Below are 20,745 nucleotides of genomic sequence, written 5' to 3' on the forward strand. Positions count from 1 at the left end.
AAAAATAATCAAAAGTTTCTTTAAAACTCGATTCTTAGGCAGTTAAGACTTTTTTGAATTTTGTACAAGTTACGATTCTTTTGGTTTTTGGTGAGAAACGATTCCCGCATTTAATTGACTTATCCATAAAATGTTGATTCTTAGACATTCGAATAGTGCTGTTTATATTGTAAAATTGCCTTAAGTCAGTGTTATACTTAGCTTTAGATACTTTATAACTTCAAATACGAGGTTATTGTGATCGGTCCGATTTGTCACATTGAAAAAACTGACAAAATTGAGTGGGTAGTTCAATTTGGTTGATTTCATACATCTCACGAACCAATAAAGCTAGCGACTTCAATTATATTATTATTATAATTATGTTATGTGACGCGATACTATAGCTAAGTACAATTTTGAGAAAATATTAAATTAGTAATTTTTCAAACAAGAATGATACTAATTTCAAAAAAAGAGGTTGGGATGCGACCCACCCATCTCGTCTATCGACTTTTCTTGCTTAAAACTTTAGCAAAACAAATCAATTTTTAAAATCCATTTTTTCTAACGAGATTTTTAGTCGAATACCAATTTTTCTCAATTTTAGTACTTATGTTAAATGTTTTTTTTTTCTTAAATAAACAAATACAGACTGGATAGTGAATGTCAAAAATAATATTTTCTATAAGAGTCAATATTTTTTTTAATATACTCGTGTTTAAGTCAAAAACCTATCTTTATGCAAAACAAAAAGTAAATTCGATTTTTCTCAAAATATGATCAGATGTCGTTGCATTAAATAATGTTGGAGATAAAATAATTTTTTGTTAAGATATTCGAAATCACAATTATTTCTTCTGCAGTTTTTTTGACTAAAAAAAATGTTAATTGATTTTTTTTTTTTCAAAATTATGTTAGTTCGTATCATGTCATATTACATAATATTTAATATAATTCAAGTTAATCTTATTGGCTCTCGAAATATTTTCGATTAAATAACATTTTCACTTTTTTAAAAATTACTAAGGTAAAAAACACAAACTCATTTCCTTGAGAGTGTTTTCTGTGTCTTTCTGTGTTAAACCTGCAAACAAAAATGTATTTGAAGTCGGAACTGGTCTTAATTGGTTCTTGAAATATCACGATTAAAAAACAAGACCGATCGTACACACGGGCACACAGACATCCCTCTAAAATTATTGTATTCCTATTCTAGGGGCCTTGAAACTTCGAGAAATATCAACATTTTCAATTCGACAAATCGGAACGATTAGAATAACTTTTTAAGGAAAGTTAATAATTTTAAAGAAGAATAATATTTTCAACATCTGGTGAATTTTTTAGAAAATCGAATTATAGTTTTTTTTTCAAACAAAAAACAAAATAAAACTAAGACTTGGGAAAAATTGATTTTCGACGATTCTCATGAACAAATAATGTTGCTGACTTCAAAACCACTTCATTTAATAACAAACACTGTTACCAATAATATAATTAATTTTATAAAATCCAATTCACAGTTTTTTTATACAAAAATGAAAACCTTTTAAAATAGTACTAAATTTTGGTAAAATATTATGTTCGTCGCGAATATCTCGAGAAAAATTAACTCTTCAAACTTCGATTTTGTATAAAATATTGTTGCAATCAATGTGGATCGCAATCCAGACTTTTTTGTATATAGTTTTAAATAGCTTTTGTATTTTTATATAAATAGGAGTTGCAAAATTGTCAAACGCTTTGATCAATAATTTAAGTTTTTGAATTTTAGTTAAAGAAATTTAAAAATGTTTGTAAGTTTTGAATATGAATTTTCAAATATATAGAAAATTTTAAATAACTGCGGTGATAAAAATAGTTTCAGTATTTATATTTATCATTAATTATAATTATTACGTTTGCTTGTGGGAATTCAAAAGAATTCATTCATCTAAATCGACTATTTGTTAATGAAAAAAAAATGTTTCTTTTCCATTTGCCTTCAATAAAGATGCCAAACAATTTCATTTAATTTTTGTTCTTTGACTAGGTTAAACTAAAAAAATATAATCACTTTCGTGACAGGAAGAACTTTCCCACTCGTCAACTTCAACTTCATCGTCATCATCTCATCATCATTGTTTCATATCCTTGAAAAACTCAAAAACAAAAGAACTATTCATGTATAAATAAAAAAAGAATTCCCATCTGTTCCACACTGTGTCACATTCTAACACTATATTATAGTATAGTATAGTATGCATTCTTCTATGCCTTATGAAAAACTGTAGCAACAAGTCATTTGGAAATGTCAAAATTTTCTTAACATCGACGATGATAATGCAAAAAAAAAACCTGAGTGTGACCTAAAAAATGCCATATCCACAGGACGACTGACACAGCTTGAAGGATTTTTATGAGTCAAAATTGCAAAGTATGTCTAGCCAGTCAACGTGACTTTTAATTTTGTTGTATGTAAGTCTTTCATCACCTGATGAGTTTTCAGTTATTTTATTTCTTTCAAGTTATGAAATTGAACTGAATTTATTTATTTTTGTTTGTTTTGAATTCCAATTATGAGTTTGCATTTCGTATTAGTCGAACAAAAGTGTTAAATAAATACTAAGAGTTGAAAATTGTTAAGTATTGAAAAAAGTGATCACACATATATCACGTTATTTAATTAATTAATTAATTTCTTTCAATAAAAATTATAAATCCAACTAGCTGAACCGCTACCACACGCCCGCCATTAAGGATTCTTTTTTCATCTTTCATATCTCGAGAACCAATAGAGATATAAACTTCAATTGAATTCGTTTAAACAAAAAATAATAGAGGAAGATGCAGAAAGAACTCTCAAAAAAATTGAGTTGGTGTTATTTTTACAATTTAAAAAAGAAGATATCTTCCCATCCCGTCTGTCGATTTGCCTTGCTTAAAACTTTAACAAAAATGTTCAAAACAATATTTTGTGCGAGATAAATAATTTGACGTCCACATTTTTCTTTGTTCTCTTAATACTCCACTCGAAGACCATATTATATCAGTTTTTTGTTGTTTTTGTAGGTTTTCGTGTTTTGTTAAAAAAATTGTCAGTTAATTTTTTCTAAAAAATCAACTAAAAAGATTTTGCATGTGATAAGATAGTTTGATTTTAAAATTTATAACGATATTTTTCAAAATATCAAAAACATTATTCTTCATTGCAGAATATTTCGGAGATAAAATTGTTTTTAATTTCCTAAAATATTTGAGGTGAAAATTATTGTCAAACAAAAATAGATTTTAAAATCAAACTATTTTAGTATATGCAAAATGTGTTGGCAAGTCTTATTTAATTTTTTAGAGAAATTCAATTGATAACTTCTATGAAAGAAAAGAAAAACCCACAAAAACTACAAAAAACTGATAAGAAATGGTTTTTGACTCAAGTATTGAATTCAAGTTATTTATATTATATATAATATTGTTATGAATATTTTAAAAAGTATTAAGCAATACACACGAGGTGGGGGTGGAAATTTATCAATGTGGGTCGCATCTCAGCCTCTTTTTTTCATACTTAACGCCTTACGTCTCAGACAGTTTCTTGTAGCACAAAATTCAGGTTAAGTAAATGGGACCGTAAATTGTGTTAATAGTTTCCTAAGAAACTTATTGTAAAATTTAAATTGAATACAAAAAAGGTTTGTGAATATTTATTTTATTTTTTATTTGATGAAGAAGATAAGGTTCCGGTAATTTCATTTAAGTGCAAATGGCAACCGGAAATATTTCAATTTTGTTCATAATAAATACAGAACAATAAAACACTTTCAAGCTGTGGGGCGTTCCTCGTTCCTAAAATCCCAAAAAAAATAAAATCAATATTTTATCAATTGATAGTTGTGTGTTTTCAGTTTTTAACAAACCCTTCACCGCAGCAGGCGCAAATTATAATTACTTACACATAATACCTTTAAAAAAAAGAAAACAAATTAAATTTATGATGCGTCTCTATGTGTAGAGTCATTATTTACTCAATTTCCAATCAATTATACGAAAATACTCTGAGAAAATCCTTCAACCTTCTCTAAACAAAAAATTGCCTTCTTGTATGAAGCTATAGCTGGCAGCCTGCCTACCTCTGAAGATAAATTGTTAAAAGTACTTGCTTGCTTGCTGACACCTCCGTTCTTATCACAGAAGCTCCCGTCACGCTATTGTCATTGCCCGGAGAGTGTGGAATATGTACACAAAAAAAAATAAAAATAAACAGACTTTGCCTTCGAATACCTTGAAGCTTGAAGTGTAGGAGTTGGAAAGAAGCATTGTGGCTGTTTAAAAATGTTTCTTCTCAACTTTTTTTGTGTTTTATTATTCTGTTTGTAGAGGGCGCTTCGTAGTGATGATGACGTTGATGATTGGTAGATACATCGATTTATTTATTTCATGCTGCTGATGTACTTTTGTCCTTCCAACCTCCGTCTTTTTTTACCGATTGAGATGGTCGAGGAAGATAAAATATTATCTTCGTTGGACTCTAAGGTCAAAAGAATGTGAATTCTGTTGTTTGCTTGCTAGCAGTATGTCTACAGTGTTATGGGAGGCAGTGCCAAAATATCAAGCTACTTAAAATATTTTTCTTTAGCTTACTTTAATCTATAATATCGATAATATTGATTCGATATGTATATGAAAATAGGTTTAGCATATAGATGGAGGCATAGTAGCACTTGGCATTCCTTAAACTTGAGATATCTTCGTTGAAGGACACAAACAAAAATACATACAAAAAATCATGGCAGTCTAGAAATTGATGAATAGATTGATTTTACGATTCTACTGTGGATGGTTGGCTGCATCACCAAGTGATTAATTGCACGTAAGTGATCTAAGGATTAGGGGGTCAGTTATGTTTTTTTTTGTTTACCAGAAAAGAAATGGAAGCGATCCTACGAGTATTACATATATGAACATTATTAATGGTTCGAAGGTTCGTCAAAGCTAAGACCTAATAGACAATTTCAGAATTTTAAACCAACCTTCAAGCTTCAACCGTTATTGCAATGTCAATGGGAAGTCTCGGAAACTCAAGTTGTGCGTTTTCTTGCCTAAAAATTAAGCAATTTTTTGTCTTCTTTTTTATCTTAGCGTTGTTATTATGATGGTTAGTGTGAAGGACTGTCATGCCTGTGCCATCTTTAGTTTTTTTACGGGTATTGCCTTTTGCAAGGAATTAACAAATCCTACAAGACTAATTTTTACCTAAAAACTCGCACAACATAAATGGTTGAAAATAGTTCTAAGCCTATGGACTAGTCCCTAGTTTTGAACGGACTGTTGAGTCACCTAATTTATTTTATTTATTTGTTATGGATGCTTGTAATGGATACTATAACATTTCGTCTATGAATTTTAAATAGTGGACGACAAAAGTCTATGCACGATGACTTTTTTACCATTCTATATAATCAAAAGTGTTTTATATCAAATAAATCATCCAATATTTTTGTGTTTAGTTGAAATTTGGTTCCGAAATATGGTTGTCAAATACAGAAATGAATGCAAATACTTTGGTGAAATAGCAAAGCTTGTGAGTTTAAGCAAGTCTTTAATTTCTACGAAAACAATGGTACAGTTAAAAACAAGCTGCGTAGTGGCCACCCAAAGAAGCTTAATCGTAGAGATGGTAAGGAAGTAAACAAAGATCCTTAAATTAATAGAACCAAAGTGGCCAAAAAGCTTCGAACATAGATCGGAATTAATGTCCACAAACCATAAACACAGTCGAACAGGCAGGGATTTAACCTAAGTCAAATTAACTACCCTATAATAGTTTGTATATGTATATACAAATATGTTTTAATATTTTATTAATTTCTTGTTATGAATTTTATATATATTATAAAGAATACATTTAGGCCTAGATGAGCTAAAGCCAAGTTATGGTCTAAAAATCTGACTTTTAACTTGGGAACCGTATGTATTCTATTATGTGGAGCTCTATCGTTGAACACTTCAATTCGATGGAACTGAGTATCGAAAAATTTGATCACTGAATCTATTATATCAATATGAGTCATGCTAACGGCCAAATAATGCAAACGTTTGCCAATTTTGAACGCGATGCATTTAATATTGGAAGCTCAAACAAGCGCAGAAAGAAAACTACTTTACTCCTTACTGAATCTTATGGAATACAACTAATTCAATAATTCACTTAACTTTAGGGAAATATCTTTAATATCAAAAATAAGCTGTGAAGTTCTTGGTCTCAACGGATCACCATACAACGACAGTCTTAAACAGTTTTTCAGAATATATATAAATACAAGTTCTGTCAAATTAACATTTAAGGAGGTTCAGAAAGTATATGCAATCAAAATTGAAGGTTCAGATGTTTTAAGGAAGTTAAACGAGTTTAGTATTAGTAACAAAATTTATAATAAATAAAAAATAACGAAATAAGCTCGAATTTAATATTTTTTTAAAGTATATATGTATTTGAGTAAAAAATCAATTTGGACCTATTCTAATTCGTTTTGTCTCAAGACTTTAATTAAATCAGATTTTTAAATAAATCTTACCACACTTAAAAAACGTAATTTTACTATGTATGTATTTACGTATTTTATGTCATATAAAATTACTCTAAAAGTAAATAATTTGTTTGTGCGTAAAATACTCAGTTTTTGATTCATACAGGAAATTTGGTCGTTAATTTTTTTTTAAATTCAATTACAACTTGTGTGCAACTTGATAATGTGTAAAATAAGATTTTATTTAAGTCTATCAAATTTACTTTTTTTTTAAATTCATATTATAAAAAAAAACAATGTGTGGAATACAACCAATTACAAAATGGAAAGTTAAAGTAAATAAATTAATTAATTACTTACTTATTCATTTCCTTGGCCCCAAAGTCCTCGTTCTATTTGAACATCAATGCAATTGCATTCATCGGTTAAGTTTGCCACCAGGACTATGCAGCGCTTAAAAAGGTATAATTTATCCTGTTCCACACCTGATCGGAATGAAAATAAAAGTAAAATCAGATACTGTATGTCAAGCCATTTGCCTGTGGGTTGCCCCAATTAACAAATAAATACTCTCTCCTTTCATATAAGTTCATTGTACATAACATACGAATGCAGGGTGTCCCATATATAATGGTCCAAACTTAATATTGTGTAAGTTCAAGCCATGACCTAACAGACTTTAGTGACTTGTCTGTACCGCATCCTTAGGTTTTCGAGCCACGATTTTTTTAGTGAAATTTTGAAAGAACACCTAAGTTTTGTTCATTTTGATTTTTTTTTCAGTTTTTGGCATTTTTAAAATATATCTCAATTTTAGCATAAATGGTTATATGGGTAATTTGGCAAAAAAATTAAGCAATTTTAATCAAATTTAATTTTAAATTTTAAAAATTTGAAACTGTACATAAATGGTTTCAAAAGAAATAAAAACGTGACACCCTGTATATAAAAAGCTTGAATAGGCAGCTTAATATGTGTACGATTAGAGTTTATTTGCAGATAAAATAAAGGTACTTGTAACGGGTGGCCCCAGTGCATAAGTATGTATTTCAAGTTAAAACCCGTGCTTCTATATATATGTATATATAAATCTACACTCATAATATGTTTCGCAATAAAACTGCAATTTGTACAACTTTTGTATCGGTGTGGGGAGGGGATATAACCAAAGTAACCCTCAATGGGACCTTTGTGGGATAAGTTCACAAGGAAGTCCATTAATCAGGTAATATTTTAGTAGGTAGTTTACTCTTGAAACGATGTTTTTCCTTTTGTATTCATATAGGAATTTCAACAGGAGCGATGCAGGGTCCCGAGGTTCATCGTGAGTTGAATTATTTTGCAAAAGTATGAGAAAGCAAAGATGAAACTTTAAGCAAATGGAAGACAACTTTTCGGGAGAACGAACAGAAGAATCCAATATAACTATACTTATGCGAGGGATTAGGTTAAGGATTGGGAAAAGATATTAACGACTGTTTTACATCATGCAAAGGGTCGAAAACATATAAAATATTCTTCATCTCCATTTCTGGACTGCTGCTTCAAGTCTAGAAAGTTCGCCAGGAAGAAAGTCCTAACTTAAACAAATATTCACACTCGTAAATCTGTCGTGATGCTCCTTCTTCATTTTTATGATGTCGTCTTGTGACATATTAGCAGTGAGAGTGTGATTTTTTGTTTTCATTGTTTTGTCCTTATTATGGCAGGATGTGATGATGTTTGCTATAATACTATTAGTCAGTTCAGATATTTTTCATTAAATGTGCCGTTCATTTGCAGTCTGAAATAATGTCCCTTTTTTGGTGAAAGTAAGTTTCTGTTTGGGTTTGGTGGATTTATATCCTGATTGCAAAATAAATACGAATGGACACTAACACAAAAAAAATTAACTTGTCTCAAGAAAAATGAACGCAATTTATAATACTCGTTTCAAATAGAAGTGAAAACTACATAATGATAAACACATATGGTTCTCAACATCTCTGGACGTGCAATGCATTGACAGTCATTTATTATACAATTTTAGTAGTTCTGGGTGTTAAAGTTGTTTCTTTATTTCGCTTGGGGATAATCGTTGTGGACTGGGTGTCAATCCACACAAAACGGATTTAGCCTTATTTTCGAGCAAATATGAAATTCCATATGTTCACGCTCCCTATATTAAAAGTATCCAATTAAAGTATTCAGACGAGGCTAAGTTTCTGGGTTTTATTTGAGCAAAAAACTTAATTGTTCTTTAAAATATGTAGTTTTGAAGTGCTAATACTTATATGCATACGTTTTGCATTAAAATTGTAATTGATTAGTTCTTGCGGGGTACCCTTCTGGAACAATACAAGACAAAAATATTAAGAGACAATTTAATAAAATACTGTAGGTTTGTTTTTATTTCCGATGGGTTGACCCACTTTTTTTCATCCGATTTGCGTTAGGAGTTTTTTTTCATTTAGACTTAAAATAACAGTAGCCCTCGTAGAATTTTTTGGTCAAAAATCGAATATTCGAATTTTTCTAAAACACCCCTAGAGATTTTTTTTAAATGATCGCTAAATTTTGTTTCTTTTCAATACAAACGTATTTTTTTTATTGCTTCAGAAGGTAACCCCTTTAGAACCGTTATTTTGTTTTTAAGTTTTCTCAAGAACTAATCAACCGTCTTTATACTTTTTCAATGAATTTGATGATCAAAAATGTCATTGCTTTTAATTTTGATTTTTAGAAAATAATTACAAAATTTCGAATTTCGATTTACTCTAGGAAACAGTAAAGCAATTTTGCAATTACCGCCCACATTTCTACGTGACAAAACTTCCCATGAAATTCCAAATATCTCAAAAAAAAAAAAACAGATTAAACTTGGATTAATTAATGGCATACTCTTCGAAGTTACATAATTGACATTTTAGCTTATTGCAAAAAATAATTATGTTAAAGGGCAATTCGTAAATTATCAGTGTCGGCAGCATCCATTTTTCGAGATTAATTTTATAGCAATGCTTTGCGTATTGAAGTACCGCCATATTTTTTAGTAAATCTTGAAAAATATAACCTTGTTTATATCCAATTCTAGCACTGTGATGTGTGCTGTTGCATAGGACCTGTGTTGCTGAGTTTGGATAAAGTTTGTGTAGCAATTATGAGCGGTTACAGTTTAGCATGCCACCACCGGCTTACTAGCTATACAACCTTCTCTACTTTTCTCTTGCATCGGGTATCATCGCCATTACTCGTCATAGTCATATACCATTGGGTTCTAATGACACTTTTTTCACAACCCGCGGCAGCGGTTGTAGATTCCCAACTTAATCCCCTTCTCCACGCCTTCTTCTAGCGGCCGCGACGCGACGCCCTGTCATGGTTGGTTCTGAGTTCAAACTGAAAAACTCACACAAAATGAGAGCCTAGCGGCGGATAATTAACATTTCACCAATCTACGGATGCAATTAAGTGCATCGTGCTGAACATTTTACTTTGCGGGGTGCCTTTAACTGTTTTGCCTTGAACGGGTATATGTGATTTTGTAGATTTAGACCAGGAATAGGGGAGCATGGAGTTGATAGAAGTTATACCTATACCTATGATATGAACGAAGATAACAAAGTCATTGCAACAGCGGCAACGAATGGACATTTTATTAGAAAAAAATGATGGCCATATCCGTGTGGACAGGACACTCAAATTTTGTTTATCCCTTTTTCATATTTTTTTTCTCTCCATAGCTTACCTTTTCAAACACCATTCCACACAGAAGCGCTGTTTTATGTTCTCCATTCGGTTCTCTTCCATCTTACTACCAGCTTCTTTTCACCCCAGCACTTCCTCCTTCCTCTAAATGGTGTTTGCCTGAGATAAATATTATCGTTAGGTGGGGGTGGGGAGTTTTATGTGCAAAGCATAGTATAGAATAGTGTCCCTTGCGTTTAGCCATTATCCTATAGTCAAGTCTTAAAGTATACGTTAGCAAACCAACCAGCAAACTAACGAACGAATTGGTGCACTTTGGCTGCGATTTAACATAAATTCCTTTCAATGTGTACTGCTGTGTTGGTTTTGTTTTTACCCGGGTGTTTTGTGTGATGTGTTTGTGTGTGTGTGTGTTTGTGTTTGTGTGTGTGTGTCAGCTTAGTGTTTTCGTTATTTTGAGTTTTTCTCTCTTTCCGCGAAAGTTTGCTGTTTTTTTGTCCGTTCTTGACGTTCTTTCATATTAAAAGCGATTAAATTAATATAATTTTTCTCTAGTCCCTTGTCGTTGGATCCTCTACATCATTGCCATTCTTGGCCTGATGTTTGTGTACGAGTATAGTGTAATGGATATGTGCGCTGTGCAGTGTGTGCATGTGCTTCTTCCTTTTCACCATCAGCAGCAGGACCTGCAGCTTACTTCTGGTACCTTGTACTGGCGTTGGCGTATATGAATTTAATTAAAGTTTTGATCTTATTTTTGCATATTTTGCCGGAAACGGAATCCAAAGCATTATATACTAGTTGTGCGAGAAGGGTATGTATCTTTACTTTATGCATTCTGCATGCATGAAAGTCCCTCCCGTTTAGTTTACTATTCTTTGTGAATGTAAGATCCTCGTTTAATGTTGTTCTTATTTTTATTAATACACTTTCCATCCTTTTTGATCGAATAACTTATAATAATAATAATTGAACGTAGTAAGTATAAGTAACAACGAAAAAGGCGCAAGGATGGATGATATTAATGAAAGGCGATATTTATATTGGAATTTGACGCATCTTTTCATTGTTGCTTGGTTAAGCTTTTAAACTATGATGACTGTTTAAAATCAATGAAGAGAAGTAATACTTTCAATTTTAAAGCATACACATATAAGACTCGATTTTTAGTTAATAATTTAACCAAATACTAACAGCTTTAATTTGATAAACTTAAACAACCACACCCAACACATAGCAGTAACAACTTTATGTCGACTATTTAAGTAACTGATATTTTATCGGGCTTAAGATATCTGACAGGAGTTTGATTGCAAGGTTCTTAAATTGAAGTTCAAAATCAAAACAGAAAAAAGAGGCTGAGATTCGACCGTATGTCGATTTGTACTGCTTAAAACTTTAAAATATTCATTGTGAAATTTAGTGTGATAAATAATTTGAAGTCAATATCCATAATAATCTAATACTCTTAAAAAACCATTTGTTGTAATTTTTAGTTGTTTTAAACGGTTTTCGTGTTCTGTTAAAAAAGTTGTCACTTGAATTTTTCAAAAAAGTTAACTCAAAATTACCAACAATATTTTGCATATGAAAAAATAGTTCGATTTCAAAATCCATTTTAGTTGACGAGATTTGTAATCAAAAAACAATTTTCGCCAATTTTAGTAGCATTTCTTGAAAGTTTTTATATCTAATATAACCAAATAGAGATTGGATTTTTCTAAGAAAACTAAGCACCAGAATGAAAATTTTGAGGTCAATACATTCACTACATACATTTATTCACGAGATATCGAGATTTGAGAGTCAAATATCAATTCTTACTAATTTTGCGTACTATTTTTTGTAGATTTTAATTATATGAAAAAAACTTACTGTAAGATTTTTACAAAACTTTTTTTGAAACAATATTTTCTATAAGATGAAATAATTTAAAAAACAAAATTTTAAAATCAATTTTTATTAAGTTTTAATAGTGTTTTTTTTTTAACTGTCGTTTGATTGTTCTCACAATTTTACGAGTTGTAAAAAACGCTGTTCTTCGTTACATTCATTTATTTTTGGACATAAAATCATTTCTTGTTCGTTAGATCGAGGTTTTCTTGTTTTATAAGAAAGTCGTTGCTTGATTTTTTTTAAATTATACAAGTTTTGTATCACTTTACCTTATACAATATAAGATTAAATTGAAGTCACTTAATTGATATATTAAAAATACGACAACTCTTTGCATTACGATCTGTATAACAAAATCTATTTGAAGTCTATATCTTTACTGGTTCCTGAGGTATATGGACGACTGAAAAAGCTTCCTCAACGGTCGTACACACAAACGCAAAGATATCGATCTAAAAATATTTTATTTTTCAGGGACCTTAAAACTTCGAGAAATTTAAAAAATTTTAAATTCTACAAATGCTGTTTTCCTAGAGGTATATATAACTTTTTATGCGAAGTTAGTTTTTTTAATTGACATGTAATTTATTATCTTCTGGCTTATAAATTTTATTATCATTTTTGGCATTTGACCGCAACGGAATGGACATCGGACAATTTTGGAGGGCGATATGCAGGCGTTAGTTTATTGATGTTAAGAAAACTCAAATTAAAAATCAATTATTTGACAAATGAGAAAATGCCGCCACTTAATATAATGTTGCCAACTTGGTGTTCCACAATTTTACAAATATCAAACGTTACAAGTTATTCATTCAAAACGTCAATACAATTTGTATGTCTGATTAGATTAATGCCACAAGCATGTTCGTGATATGAAAGATAAGGTAATTTGCTATAAGCTTTGCACTGAATTTTTAAACAAAAAAATTAAATCAAAAGTTCCTTAGCATCAGATAACCTAAGGAAAAAAGAATTTTTACAAAATTAATTTACTAAGGTAACCTCCTCATGCATGAGAAGAGGTTTTCCTTATCAATTTATCAGTGCACAAACCAATTATTGGGAGTTTTTCTTTAAATTAAGAATTTTACAAATTTTAGACGACAGAGTACGGATTCGCAAATTCAAAACGTTCGGTTTTCATTCGATACTTTAGTATCAGATATGTTTTTGAAAGGCTAAATTATGATAACAATCATCTGTTTTTTGTTGGGTTAGTTTGAAAATTGTTTTTGGTAACAGTTGATATGACATTATTACATTACAAACAAACACTTATGTTTTCGAATAGTTTTGGATTTGATCTCCAAACCTCGACCTCGTTTAGCATTTTCTTTTAGAGCATCATTAACTTTACCACACTCCATTGTGTTAATTCTACAATTTTATTATTTTCTATTTTTAATTAAGTCAAAACCACCCCGACGAAAATACTCCCCACGGAATGCAAATTCGCAAAAAAAAAAGAAACAATTGTGGTCGTCAAAAAAGGGTCGACAGGTTAGGAGCACCACAAATTACTCCTTTCATTCTTGATGTGTACTTCAGCGAAGGACTAAGCGCCAAACAAAATTGATAGAGACAGATATAAACTGAAGACTTTAGTTTGGTGCTCAAGGTTGCCACATAATTAATACTAAATTTTTCGCCCAAAGTTTTGAAAATAAAATAATTCAATATTAAAGTAATTCAGTTGAAAATGGCAAAGACTATAGTTGCTAATACAATAACTAGGGTGCAAAATATAAAGTTAGGCTTATAGATGTCTAACTGAACAACGTTCCTCGTCTTCGAACTGCTGTGAATAATTTGTGTAAAGGGTGGTTTTTTAAAAGCTACAAGAAAGTTAAAGAAAATATACATACAATTCAGGAAAAATCCATTAAGTCTTTATTTGAATCGATAGTACGGTCCATATAGTTTAATGTTTGAAGATTATTTCATGCAAATGTTGACCTTGATAGCGCCTCAAATGGTCCATCTGCTTAGTTTAATTTTGGCATTCTTTTTAAAACATTTCGGCCAGTATCTTATGAATAAATACTTTAATGTTGTCTTACAATGCGCTATTTGAAGCAGGCTTGTCCCTATAGCCCCACAAAAAATAATAAAGGCGTTAAATCACACGATCTAGGCGGCCTATTGGCCGAATGTGAAATAAAATGTTCACCGAACTCGCCTCTCAATAAGTCCATTGTTGCGCTTGCTGTGCGGCATGTGGCCAGTCTTGTGGAAACCACATGTCATGCAAGTCAAGCAGAACAATCGAATGGACACTTACAAAAAATAAAAACAAAACAAAACAAAATTTATAAAATTTGGTGAAAATTGATTTTCCAATTAAAGACCTTTTCAAAAATTAAAAATATTGGCTTCAAATTTTATTTTATAATTTTATCTCACAGAAAATATTGTTTTGCGCATTTAGTAAATTTTGTATAAAAATCCAAAAGTCCGTTTTGTTCCTACAAAATATCAAATTTGCAAAAAATAGTACGAAGATTCGGTAAAAATTGATATTCGGTTCTCGATATCTAGTGAGCAATAGAAAATATTAACTTCAAATTGATTTCATTCATTTTTATTCATAAAATTGGTTAAAAATTTGGTTTTCGACTAACAATCTCGTTAACAAAACCAGATTTTGAATTAAATCTATTTCATTATATGCAAACTATTGTTCGTAATGTTGAAATTTTTAAGAACATTTCGACAGACAGTTTTTTTAACACAACGCCAAAACCTACAAACTTTAAAACAAGACAAATCTACAGACGGGATAAGAAGCCTAATTTTTCCTATACACATAAGTAAGAAGCTATTAGTGTGGGTCGCATCTGAGCTTTTTATGTTTTCATTTCGCAAAAAAATTTAAGAAAAAATGTAAAGTTAATGGGACAGGATTGGTAAAAAATTAAAAAAGAGGCAACCATATCTTCTTGTACAAATTAAAATGCAGAAAATAAGACTTAATGCCGTAACACACGTTAGCGATGCGCATAACAAAGGCAAATCGAATGAAACGGACGAAAATGGAAACTGACGATACAAAGAGGAAGAGGACGAGACGACGACGCGGATGCGGACGCACGGCAAAGAGTAGCCAGCAGGAGCAGCATCATAAAACCAAGGCACCACATTACCCCATTTATGCTCAACCATCCAGGATGGTATAAAGTACGATATTTTGGAGTATAGGTCGGTTGATGGTGAATGGCAATGTCAATAACGCAACGCACGATGCCGACGGACGGTGACGAGCTGCTGCTGGCCGCAGGAGGTTTGGGAGATGATGGTGGCGGATGCTTGGCGGTCGGTGGAAACAAGAACTCGTTGTGGTACTCGTGCATGGATAGCAAGCAAATTCAGAGAAGGATTGTGGTGTTTTAGCTTTGGCATTCAGGTGAATTCTATGTATTTGTGTGTGTGTGGATATTTGTGTGTTTGAGCATTAAAGTTACTGATGTTGGGGTGCTTGGGATGATTGTGAGATGTGTGTCATGGATCCGGATGTGAATACAAGGACGAGAAAAAAAAACGAAAAAACTTACTTTGAACTTACTTTGTTCATTGTTGTTGTTGCTGATGCTTTGGTTTGTACACCTTCTCATGTGAGGGACTTCGGATCAGGAGTTGAGACTCGTTATAGCCTTTGCTTTGATAGATTAATGAATATATCCATTTGAAAATGAAGTCAATGTCAGATTGAATTGATTCAGGCATTAGTAGTTTCTTCACTGTTTCATTCATTAATTTATTTTCAGTGTCTTACTTTTAATATTCGTTCCTTTTTCCATTGTTATTATTTTGCTAGCTTCCTTATGTCACCCGCTACCGGCAATCTTTACAATAAATCTACTCGTAACCGCTGAAGTCCAGTCAAAGTAGAACATTTTAACTCAGAATAATTCGCATATAATATAATAATATAATATTCGCAAAAATCCCATTTGATCATAGAAAGTTAAGTTTTTTTTATCAAAAATCTCCGTTTATATGCCATAACTTTGGAAAGGTAAATGATACAAACATTTGTAGGTAATAAGATGAGATGTACTATCAAAAAACTTAACTTAATATTTTGTCAAATGTCGAAAACATCGATCTTTCGCATATTGTGCCTAAATGGTTGTCTGTATAAAAGTGCATCAGGTGATAGTTGTAGTTTTATAAGGAGTTATTGTATTTTCTCTATTAGAAAATATATATTCATATACAAAAAAGAAGCTAGAATGCGACCCACATTGATAACTTCCCATCCCGTCTGTCGATTTATCTTGCCTAAAACATTAACAAATTATTATTAACAATATTCTGTGTAAGATAAATAACTTGAAGTCAATATCTTTCTTTGTTCTTTTAATACATACAAAAACCCATTTCTGATCAAATTTGTGTTGATCAGAAAGGCATTCGTGTTTTGAATTCTGTAAAGTTTTTATATCTAATATACAAAAATACAGATTGGATTTTTAAAAGTAAGTGCAACACAGAAAGAAATTATTTTGAACGTAATACTTTCATTTATTCACGAGATCGAACACCAATTTTACAAATTCTGCGATTTTTATAAAATTTGTCCTTTTATCAGACAATATTTTCTATTAGATGAAAGTGGTTTAAAGCCAATATCTTTTATTCTAAGAAAATATTTAAGTCCAAAACCAATCCTTACCAACATTCAGTAATGTTCTTCTTTAGGTTTTTATTTTTTGTAAGAAAAATTGTCAATTCGATTTTTCTCAAAATGTTGCATTAAATTATTTAAGAGACAAAAACTTTTTTTCATAAAATATTCTTTGATTTTTTTTTAAATTACATTAGTTTGGTATCAGGACACATTATATTATGCCAAATTTAATTCCAGTATCTAGAGTTAAAGTCAAACAATGACCGACATTTTTTGAAAGTCCTTTGTACATCTTTATCTGAATCGATATCTCTACTGGTTTTTCAGATCTGGACGATACAAACATTTTCCCGAACAAACGGAGGTACGAACGTGCGAACGTACATACTTACACACGTACACACATACATCTCTCTAAAAATCTTTTATTTTGATTCTAGGGACCTTGAAACTTCGATAAATGTCAACATTTCCAATTTGACAAATCGAACCGATTACAATATTTTTCTACGTTAAGTTAATTTAATTTTTCTAAGCTATGTAGTTGTATTTGTTTTCATCTTAATTTTCAGAAATCAATTCCGTTGAAAAATATTGTATACCTTTTTCGTATACAACTCTTTTACTGTTCTTTTATTACAAATGTTGTCTAAGAAACTTAAATCAATTTATAACGTTCACCCGTAAGCGATCACCGAACTTATAGTCTGCACGATGTTGTTATTCAATCTGTCTGTTCTATTTGCGGCTTTACGGAGTTATTTGCGACACTCAGTTGAATTTCCGATCCCATTTTAATTATATTATTAACAAAGCCAACTCAACCCTTTTCTTCATCAAACGTTGGTCTAAAGAATAATTTCCGACCCCAATTTTTTACTAAATTTTTATACACCACCTTTGTTAGAACTGTTTTTGAATACGCTATTTAAGTCTCTCGCTCTCTAAGAATTAAATCTGTACAAAGCAGATTTCTTCGATTTGCACTCTGCAGTCTTCCTGGAAGATCGTTTAAAACTTATTAATCAGCAAATCCTACCAAAATGCTAAGAAGTCGCTGATATTATCTTTCTACATCAGTTTTTAGCAGGTACCACAAACTCGCCATTTCTTCTAGAACAGATTTCTATTCATTTCAATCCAAGGAACGCTAGACAGGCTCCTATTGTTCACCTTGCTCATCATTTCATCAACATACAAATTATGGCCTTTTTGAAATGCTGCGCTTAGATAACAATGTGTAAGCCCCCTTTGACTTGCATACCAGTCCTTCGTCCCTTTGAAACAATCTCTTCAACTTTTTTAAGGTTTTTCGTTCATTAAAAACTTATTAATAGTTTATCAAATTTGGTCAAAAGCAAAACCCCTAAAAAAGGACTTTTTCTGATTATTTGTTACAAAATTTTCGACATAAAATTATTACTACAATCTATTAAAAATTTTGAACATTCCATATTTATTAAAAGTTATTGAAAATGCGTAGCAGAGATGCACAATAAGCATAATAAATTTCTGAAATTATCAAACCTACACTGAAATCACTGGAGTCCAAACTAGTTTTGTTAAGTAAGCAAAAAAGTATTTACTTTTTTCTTTATATGAATTTAAAAGTTTAACCAAATCCTTTAAAAAGTTATTGGCAATTTTCGTTACACGCAATACATATTAACAACCCGCTGCTTCCGACCGTCATTTCCATTTCAGAACAGGAGATACGTTACAATTATTATTGTAAGGCCAAAGTGTCTTCCTTCTTGTATAGGTATATACAAGAAGGAAGACACATATTGATAGATATACAATAAAGGTTCAGTATGAGTGAAAGATGAAGGCCACGAGTCTTGAGTGCTATTTTATATGCATGTTGTTGTAAAATGTAAATATTGATAGTCCCTACATACATATGGATCATCTTCAAAAAAAAGAAGAGAGTGGTGAAAGTTTTGGTAGTTAAACTGGCTGCTTTTTTAAACATCCCTCGTGCACTGCGGCCAATCCTATTTTCGTGTATTCCTCATTTCTACTCTAGATGACACTCTTTAAGGACGATGGGAGGTGATGACGAGAGGTAAATTTTCTGTGCATACAGTAATTTCGTGTTAGTCTTTTGCTTTGCATAAAATAAAAGCCGGAAATTGGATGGCTTATTGTGCTGTGGCATGATTTATGGCACCAAATTTATACCCCGAATCACACGATGGACTTTATTATACACATACACACAATTTATTTTGACGAACTGGGGTACTGGCATTTAAATTATTTTGTATTAAAAAAACAAAAAACAAATCTTTATTCGAGCGAAGTAGAACTTAAACTAAATTACATTTATTTTCTTGACAATAATGAAACGTAGGTTTGCCAGTTGTTATATTCATCGAGCCGTTAGCTCAGTATAATGAATCGTCGGATTTGTTGGATGCTCTCTTTTCCATTATTGCACTGCACCTGCATGATCTTTCTTGGAATAAGTGTTGGCAACGTTAGTTCTTTCGGGGAATGAACTTTGTTTGCGTTAACTTATGTACTATTTATAGTACTATCTGGGGCAGCGCACCCAGTGGCTTTTCGAACTTAACTTTTTCAGATATTTTACTTCACCTTTTTGGCTAAAATAAGCTGACCCGGCCACGCGTTGATGTGGCTTAAGTTTTTTATAATATTACATTATTGTAAACTATTTATAAACGGCTGAAGAACATCGTACATGGGCACCACCATGCTTTTTTACATAGAAGTAATTTGTAGAAAAACATGGCGACTGAATTTCTACTACCATTAGCCCTTATTACGATTAAATTATTATTTGCGACCGAAGACAGAAACTTTAAACGTTTTTACAGTTGAAGTTAAGCTAAAAACAATTCAAAAGAATTACATTCATTATTATTTTTAAACAAGTTTGCAACAAATGAGTATATTACAAAGTTTTTAGCAAATAATATGTGATAGTTAAACTTATAAATGAGGTAAGTAGGGCGGATAGTTTACAATTTTCTAATAGTAATATTTATTATTTTGAATTATAAATACTTTTAGTTTCAATTTAATTTAGCAGTAATATTTGTAGTGTCTTTCGGTACACGTGAACATGCAACATACAGCTGCCCATGAGAAAAACATGGGTTCTCCAAATCTGAACAACAAATTACAAAAGCTAAACGAATTGGAAACTGTAGCCCCCCGAAGGGTATGGTAGAATCTGACGATGTGATTGGTATTCGTGGCAACAGTACCACTTTTCGTTTGAACTTTTCAATTGAAATGGTTGCTTCGAGATTAGTTTCGGTGATCTTTTTGATTACCAAACGAATACCGTTTGGGACATATTCAAATTACTTAGAAGAATAATAGGTGAATCAATCGTTAATCGAAGATTTTGAGGTGGCATTGCAGGTATACGAGTAAATAGTGCCAGTCTGATATGCTGGGTTTCAAGCAGCCGCCAACAAGGAACCCTTGGTTTGATGAGGAATGTCGGCAGACAAATGCAGCCAAACAACAGGCACGCAAGGCGGAGCTGCATAAAATTACTAGAGCTGCTCATGAGCTCTATGAGCAGAAGAGGCGAGAGGAACACCGACTTCTCAGAAGGAAAACGAGAGGGCATGAGAAGCGTGTTGATGTTGAGAGGTTTAAATGCAGGAATGAAGTTCGAAAGTTTTATGAATAGGTGAAACGAAATTCATAGGTACATAAACCTAGAACCGAAGGCTGCGAAGACGAAAGTGGAAACATCATAGTGGAACCGCAGTCAATGCTGAGGATAGGAAGGACCACTTCTGTAGACTGTATTCCGCTATCAGGCAGGATGATCCCGTCCTCCCGACTAAGACCAAGTAAAGATTGCCATATCTAAGCTGAAGTCTTACAAAGCCACTGGAGCAGATGGCTTGAACGCCGAGCTCTTTAAAGCAGCTGGAGATAAGTTGGTTGGGAGCATGCACCAACTGTGGTATATAAGTGGGAAAGATATAGAGCACTGTATACGGTGACAAAATATTAAAATAACAAATTACCAAACAATTTTTTTAATTCATTACA

Source organism: Eupeodes corollae, chromosome X (assembly GCF_945859685.1).
Source record: "Eupeodes corollae chromosome X, idEupCoro1.1, whole genome shotgun sequence".
Classification (NCBI taxonomy): domain Eukaryota; kingdom Metazoa; phylum Arthropoda; class Insecta; order Diptera; family Syrphidae; genus Eupeodes; species Eupeodes corollae.